This window comes from Mus caroli, chromosome 8 (genome assembly GCF_900094665.2).
Source record: "Mus caroli chromosome 8, CAROLI_EIJ_v1.1, whole genome shotgun sequence".
Classification (NCBI taxonomy): Eukaryota; Metazoa; Chordata; class Mammalia; order Rodentia; family Muridae; genus Mus; species Mus caroli.
In genome coordinates, this window is record NC_034577.1 from 34,612,630 (window position 1) to 34,621,210 (window position 8,581).

At 38.0% G+C, this 8,581-nt stretch overlaps 1 protein-coding gene across 3 annotated transcripts in view; it reads left to right on the forward strand.

Moving 5' to 3' along the window:
* Positions 1–1,284: 1,284 nt before the first annotated feature.
* The window catches only part of LOC110300001 (disintegrin and metalloproteinase domain-containing protein 24), a 12,241-nt gene continuing 4,944 nt past the window's right edge, over positions 1,285–8,581 (forward strand). Inside the window, exon 1 of one of the 3 annotated variants that reach the window (XM_021170024.1) lies at positions 1,285–1,325. The gene's annotated coding sequence lies outside the window, so the exon portion shown is untranslated. Of the gene's footprint in view, positions 1,326–6,146; positions 6,208–7,078; positions 7,100–8,581 lie in introns of those variants that run through there. The other 2 variants (XM_021170023.1, XM_029480294.1) reach the window with 2 other exon arrangements.

Sequence of the window (8,581 nt, forward strand, 5' to 3'; positions counted from 1 at the left end):
AGGTTCAGTGAGTTTTTAATTTGGAACCTCTCCTGAAATCTGCTTTGTTGCAAGACAGCTGCTTTCTTTTTTTTAATGTTGTTTTTTGTTTGTTTGTTTGTTTTTTGTTTTCTTTTCAAGACAAGGTTTCTCTGTGTAGCCCTGGCTGTCCTGGATCTCATTATGTAGACCAGGCTGGCATTGAACTCAGAAATCTATCTGCCTCTGCCTCCCAAGTGCTGGAATTAAAGGCATGTGCCACCACTGTCTAGTGACAGCTGCTTTCAAAACCCATGTATGGGTCTCTAAATTAAGACGATGTGTTCTAGTATGGTTTACCCCACCCAGTTAGTTTGCCCCTTTGTGACTTTGAATACATTACTCATAAGACATACTTCAAACTACAAAAATTCCTTTATACTTAACATTTATAAAACAATAACCTAAGCAGGTACAATATTTTAAATATCCTGAAAGCCCAATATCAGACTTACTCTTACATAGGTATGCTATTTTCAATCATGCTAACTTAAAATATATTGATCACAGAGCCTGCTAGCATTCTTCTAGTGAGCAACAGAGCAGGTGCTCTGGCCTAGGTAGTGATTTAACCCATTGATGGATTCAGAATCTGAGTAGATTGTCAACTGGGAGGTGACATGGATGGTCTAGTTGCAGGAAATGGGTCTCTATGGGTATGTCTTCCTTCCTACCTCTTCCCATCATTCTTCTCTGCTTCCTGGATTCCCTGAGACATGCCTCTGGCACGTACTTTAGCCTCCATGATATCCTTCTGCCTCACCTCAGCCCCAAAGCAATAGGTCTGCCCAACCACATATGCACAGAAAGCTGTGCATGAGCCATAATAATGGCTCACTCTCTCCCTCTCTCTCTCTCTCTTTCATGTATTTGTTACATAAGCAAAGAGTCTGAATAACACAACCTTTATGTTCCCAAAGAATAGTAGTCTAACACTGATTTTTTTTCAAGACTTTATGAAAAAAATCCTATTAATTACCTGGAGCAAAAAAAAATCTGCCGCGGAGGATCCATTGACAAGAAGATCTATCTATCATTTTGCACCACCTCCTCCTGATCACCTTAAGGAGCAAATTCTCATCTGTCTCCAGACCAACCTGCCAGTAGATATTGCAGGTTGTTTTTCATATGGTTTCCTAATATCTAAGTTATCACAACGATTGCCCAACATATCAATCTCGCCAACAGATTTTTGACACCTACGTCAACATAGAAAGCAATGGTGGCAGCTTGCCAGACACACCCCTCCACACACCCCCTGACATTGCTAATCACAGGACTGCAAGATGGCACAGACGATCCAATAGGTATGCCTTAGCTTCCACTTACTTAATTCCTTATTCATTTGTATCCCATTCTCTCAACCCTCAAAAAAAAAAATCATGTAGTTTTAATTTATCAAGTGAGAACCGAAGCAGCATATTTGAGATAGATTGAGCAATTCTAGGGAATGATTCTCTTTGAATAACATGCCGCCTTTTGTTACCGGTTAATATTTTGTAGGCCATGAAACATTTCATCTTGTTGGCAGATGATCCTGACAAGATGATCCTGTCTTTCTGATTACCTTCTGCTGACACATCTGAAACACAAGTCAGGGACAAGCTGTGCTTGAAACTGAAAGAGCATGTTAGTCTAGTGGGAAGCATACACGTGACAGGTTCTACTCTCCCGCCATCTACTTCAAACCTGGACCACAGGGTACCGAATGCAGGAGGATAGTGTCATGGTCAAGGGATAATGGGATGCAGGTCTTATCTCTTGCAGCTTTCAGTATATTTCTTCATTTTTCCATTTTTGACAACTTGTTTATGGAGTATCCTTGTGAATTCCTCTTTGGCTTGAATTTATGACCAGTCTCTTGGCTTTCTGTACCTGAAGGCTGTCATCATGTCCTGTGCTTGGAGAACTTGCAGCGTTATTAGCTTAAATATGATTTCTGCATCTTTCCCTTGTTTCCTTCATAAAATTTTGGTATCTGTAGATTTGTTTCTTTAAAGGAACTTGTACCTATCGGTTTATAGATTCTTCTGTTTGGTCATTTCTTCTGTCAAGTCTTTCCTATTCAGGATTATTCTGAACTCTTCGTCAGTCATTTCATAGACATACACTTTTGTGGAGCTCATTATTGGAGCATAGTTTATTTTGGGTGGCTTCACATTTTGGTAACTTTTCAAGACCTTTGTATACCTAATAGAGAATCCACTAAGTTAAGAACTTCAGCAAGTCTGTGGTTTCAACATCAAATTACTGTAAAACATTATTTTATATGTTAAGGACATGAAAAAAATAAGTAAGAATCAGAGAAAGAGATTTCTCAGTCTTTTACTGCTTTTGAGTCAGACTCTTAAAATGTGAGTAGTTCCCACTAACTTTCCTATCCCGTCTTTCTTATATTACTTTCAAGAAGTTAATGACTTGAACCTAAGATCTTGTTACTAAAGACACCACACCCTTCAGGCACAAGAGAATCAAACTTGCCTAGAAGTTCTACTTGGGAACGAGGGCTCATAATATTAGAAGATGCTAAACAAGCTGTAAAAGCAGGAAGTCAGTGAAGAGTCCTACTTAGATGACACACATCAATGACCAGTGCCAAATGTTATCCTCAGTGGTACAATAGTGGCACTTTCATCTTGGGGACAACCAACAGCTATCTAATTGGACCTAATATCCATTCAATAAAAGGGAATTCTTGCCTGGTATTGTAAACTTAGTCAACTACTTGTGACTAAAGAAGTCAAAGTCCCTAAGGGAGAACTTGTTACTACCATTTTCTTAAACCAATAGAATGTCTAGTTGTATTGCAGATAGTCGTCATTTTACAATTCTTATGCTTTAATAATTATAATAAAACAATTTCAATAAGTGGCTATCTCTTGCATTCTATTCATTTACTCTAGATTTATTCAATTTGTTAGTGTGTAGCTGTTTGTAACAGGCCCTTAGGGTCTCTTTGATTTCAGAATCATACCTTACAGTGCTTTGCCTTTCATTTTTAATTTTTTTATCATACTATTTTAGTATTCTCACATTTCTCTTTTTAGTTTAACAAAATGATTCTTGATTCTTTTCTTTTTTCCTTAAAAAAGATACCATTATTTTTATTGTATTTTTATATTTTCCTTATTCTTTCTTTGTGATTTTCTTTCCTTCTGCTAATCTAAGGCTGTTTATCATTTTTAAAATAGGTGATGTTACTATTATTATGATAATGTTGAATGTGTGTGTGTGTGTGTGTGTGTGTGTGAGAGAGAGAGAGAGAGAGAGAGAGAGAGAGAGGGAGAGAGAGAGAGGTGTAAGCACACCATAATTTGAGTGTGGAGATAAGCAGACACTTTTCAAGAGTTGGGTCTCTTTTTTCACCTTGGGGTTTAGGGCTCAGACTCAGACTGTGAGACTTGTGCAGGAAGCATTTAAAGAAAAGATTAACTTTTAATTCATGTGCATTGGTGTTCTGCCTGCATGTCTGACTGTGAGGGTGTCAGAGTCCCTGAAACTGAAGTTACAGACAGTTGTGAGCTGCCATGTGGGTGCTGGAAACCAAGCCCAAGTCCTCTGGAATAGCAGCTAGTGCTCTTAATAATGGAGCCATCTCTCCAGCCCTGCATTTTTTCTTTTATTGGATATTTTCTTTATTTACATTTCAAATGTTATCCCCTTTCCCCTCCAGAAACCCCCATCCCATCCCCCTCCTCCTGCCTCTATGAGGGTGCTCCCCTACCCACCCACCCACTCATGCCTCCCTGACTTGGTATTCCCCTACATTGTGGCATTGAATACCCTCAGGCCCAAGGGCCGCTCCTCCCACTGATGTTCAACAAGGCCATCCTCTGCCACATATGCGGCCGGAGCCATGGGTGCCTCCTCTTTGGTTGGTGGTCCTGTCCCTGGGAGCTCTGGGGGTTCTGGCCTGTTGACACTGTTGATCCCCCCATGGGGCTGCAAACCCCTTCAGCTCCTTCAGTCCCTTCTCCAACTCCTCCATCAGGGACCCTGAGCTCAGTCCAACGGTTGTCAGCCCTGCATTTTAAAAATGAGTTTCTTATTTATTTCTACATTGTTTTTCTTTTTCTTTATTCTTCTCTTATACACTATATCCTGACTGCAACCTCCTTCTCATCTTCATCTCCCAGTCCCCCTTCTTCTCCTATCCCCAAGATCCACTGCTTCTCAGTTTCCCTTCTTAAATGAGCAGGCCTCTCAGTAATAGCAACTGAATGTGATATAGCAAGATGCAATAAGAATAGGCACAGCCTTTATATCAAGGCTGGATGAGACTGCAGGAAGGATGTATTGAGCCATTATCTCGCAAGCATGTGCTTAATTTATTCTTATCTTTTCAGTTCTGTGTTGGTCATTGCTGCTCACAACCTCTTTAGTACTATTTTCCTTCCATCGCACACATTTTGGAACGTCTTGTTTTTGTTTTTGATTGGGTCCTGACTTTTTTTCTTTGTTTCTATTTGATCTTAGCTGCCCCATGGGTCATTCAACAGCATATTGTTTAACTTCCACATGTTTGTAATATTTTCTAGCTTCCTTTAATCATTAATTTTTATCTTAGTTACTTTCAAGTTAGAAGAGATACTTGATATCATTTTAATCTTCTGAAATGTTTATGATAGATTATGGTACAACAAATGACCAATACTGAGAAATTCTCGTGCAAGTTGTGAATATAGGCCTTACTGTTATTGGGTGGCCCAATCTACATATGCTTATTAACTGTTTATATAGTATTGTCCAGTTGTGATATTATGTGTTAATCATGGGAAGATTATACCCACTTTTGAATCAAAGTTTCCTACTAGCATTATAGTTTTATTTTTGCTTTCAAGTCCATTATTTTTTTTTCACACACCTGGGTGTTAATTCAGTGCACATAGATTCAAAACTGTATATCTTTCTGATACATTTTAAGCATTACATAAAAACCTCCTTTGCCTACTGTAGCATTATTTGACTTAGACATACATGCATACACATACATACACACACACAATCTAATAAGTGTTTTGTAAAAGAGAATTCATAAATTAAAAAGAGCAACATATGAAGATTATATATGCTTCCACAACAAGGAAATGACTAGAATCTTAAATATTTTGAAACAAAGTATTCCTTAGTAAATTCAGCAAACATGTGTTCCTGACGATAGCATGATAATAGATTTCAAGGCCCTTAAAGATGTCATAAACTAAGTTTATTGAGTTAAGGCATTTACTTTGTGTTCATTTGTGATGTGATAGCAACCATATGAAATAGGGAGACTAGAAACTCTGAAGTCAAATGTAGTCTTCTTTAAGAAATTATGTTGAAAATTGGAAAAACTGAGAAAGTCGAATAAGGTAAATTATGAAGAGCTGGACATGTGAGGTAAAAACAGACATGGGACACAACAAACTTATAGATTTACCAAACTCACTCTATCATACTGTAGATACTCAAAGATAATAAACAGCTAATCTTGTTTTTGTGGTTAATGCTAGCCAACTTGTTAAACACACTCTCCTCTGAATGATGTTTAGAAAACAGTCACATAGTCAATTTAACTATAAAATTTGTTTGCATGTTATCTTTCTCACCCTTCTTTTATACTGTTTTTGCCTGCTTTGATGTTTAAAATGTAGCATAATAGATAAGGTATATTTATACATAGATTTAAAAATTTCTCTGAATCATTCATTGGCCTGAAGAAAGGTATAGATGATTACTAATGTGTGGATTACTTATAGAAGTTTTAAGATGTGTTTGAGCTTTTCTTTGGAACCCGAAGTGCTTCATGTGCTCCATGATATGGCTAAATGTTGAGGAAGTAACCTGGAACAGCAGTAGGAGAAAGGCTTTCGAAGGAAAGATGTCCATGCTATGTGTGAGGGGTATACACATTTAGAGAACAGAAAGATAGGTTCATATTGCAAAGCACAATAAATGTGGATAAGGAAGCCAGGGGTAAGTAGAAATAAGATTTGGTTGAGATGGTGGAGACACAGTGGGAAGGCCAACTGCAAGGTCCTATAGTCTAAGAGGCTCTTGTTGCTAAGCAACTGGATCTAGAACTTAATCCAATGAGAGACAAAGGAAGAAAGAGTTTATGTTCTCATTTAGAATCTTTGCTTAAAAAAATGGTTCTCACAACTGAGTCATGAATAAGACTACACCAAGATATTATCACTTCCTCTCCTGGTAAGTCACTCAAGAGGTTAGGTCAAAAGGACAGAAGTTCACAAATGAACACACACACACACACACACCACACACTCGCTTTCTTTTTCAGTTGCTCAGATATTGGGAAGGACTAGTGACTCTATTTCTAATTCCTCTGTCTTTATTTGGTTGGGATAAACTGTTTTTGTTTTTTGTTTTTTGTTTTTCGAGACAGGGTTTCTCTGTATAGCCCTGGCTGTCCTGGAACTCACTTTGTAGACCAGGCTGGCCTCGAACTCAGAAATCCGCCTGCCTCTGCCTCCCGAGTGCTGGGATTAAAGGCGTGTGCCACCACGCCCGGCGGGATAAACTGTTTTTAATGTGTTATTATTCATAGTTTATAAAAATTGAATTTAACTGTAAATGATAGTGAGGGTTAGGCGATGATTAAGATACACAGACTTATGAGTTTAATGAAACTGGGAATAGGAGTTGCTGGAGACAGTGCTAAGAGTTCTACTAATATGGCACTACAGGTTCTTATAAATTTATTTCCATCATCACCATCATCACCACCATCATCATATGTATGTGTTTATGATCCTCTGTGTGTGTGTGTGTGTGTGTGTGTGTGTGAGAGAGAGAGAGAGAGAGAGAGAGAGTTGGGATGGGTGGTAGAGGATGGGTATGGAAGTCAGAGAAAAAATTGCAAGAATTAGTTCTCTCCTTCTACTATAGGTTTCTAGGGTCAAATGTATGTGATCAGGCTTGGACACAAACACTTGTACCCACTGAGCCTCTTCTGCACACTCTTTTGCTGAACATGTCACAATCCTTCAGAATATGCAGCTTCTGTAGTCATTGTTTCAAATGATGTAAGATGTAAGAAAACTGGCTCAACTTTCAAGTTTGCCAGTGTCCTGTTTGCAAGGTGAGGTCTTAGGAATGAATTCTGGTAGTTTTGTAAGGGTTACATTTATCAACAATATTATTGGTAAATCATCCCTTCCATCACAAACATATAAACTCATAACCAAATATACCCATACACAATATATATATGTGTGTGTGTGTATAATATATACATATGTATTACATATGTGTATATAATGTGTACATATATTACATATATATTGTACATATATGTCAAGATAGATATAAACAGAGTGTCAGCATGTCAGATCTTACTTAATTTTTTAAACACATTATCCTCAAAGATTTCTTCACTGACTTTGCTTTCTCATGTGGAGTTCTGGGTAATTCCTAATGGAAGCTTCCTGTCCTACCTGGTTACTTTCTTCAAGCACTGAAGACTTCTTGTTACTTTTATAAGGTCTTCCTCCTCAAAATCTCCAGCCACTGATGTGCATCAACAAACAAAATACTTGGAAAATATTGTACCTTGTGTTTAAAAAGTATTAAAAGACATTGTTTTTCTTACTTAAAACACCATAATGTAAGTTCAATAATAACAATTTGATTTAAAAAAAAACATCCCAGCAATTTTCAAACAGAATCCTGCACATTATTGAGAATGTGCCAAATAAAAAATTAAGAAATACAGTGGACAACAAATTAGAAGTTATTACTATGAGGCACTTTGGGGGGGGGGATCTTTTATCATGACTATACTGTGGGATGAAGAGTCTTGGATTTTATGTTTCCTCATCTTCTCCAACCTTCTCAAAGGATTTGGTAATTCATATTCCCAGAAAAATTGTCAGAGTATTCTAAGAATGTCAAAAACTGGGGAACAAATGAAGCTGCTGCAGATGCTGAGTGATTTCATCAGAGGCTGCTGAACTGATGGAATCTGTGAACAGGAGAGATGATGGCGGGCATGATGATGAGAACTTGCAAGCAGCAAGATCAGTATTGTAGACCTCCCTGAGTCAAAGAGTAAACTGTAACTAAATGAAACGTGGTTAGTATAGTAGAAAGTGGTATCATGATATTAGCATGAATATAAGTCTATTGCTAATAATCTTTGAGGAGTAAAATTAAGCCACAGGTGTTTGGGGGGGTTGTTTACATGCCTGCTAAACACAAGGTGGAAGGAGAAAGTCAACTCCCACAAGCTGTTCTCTGGCATGGATTGGTTACTCCTAACAAGGTATAGCTACCGTGTTACCCTAGAATATTTTTCAGGCAGGACAGATGGTAGCTCAAAGATTTTTGTGGTTGGGTTGGTGCTTACTTTTCTCTTGTGGCAGCCTTCATAGTACCTTTGCATGCCATAGACGCCAGAACAGAGGGGTGAAGGCGCTATCTACACAGCAGATCAAGTTCTCCATGTTCTGAGTTCAAGGCCAGCCTGGTCTACAAAGTGTGTTCAAGGACAGCCAGGGCTATACAGAGAAACCCTGTCACGAAAAACCAAAAAAAAAAAAAAAAAAAAAAAACCAAAAAAAAA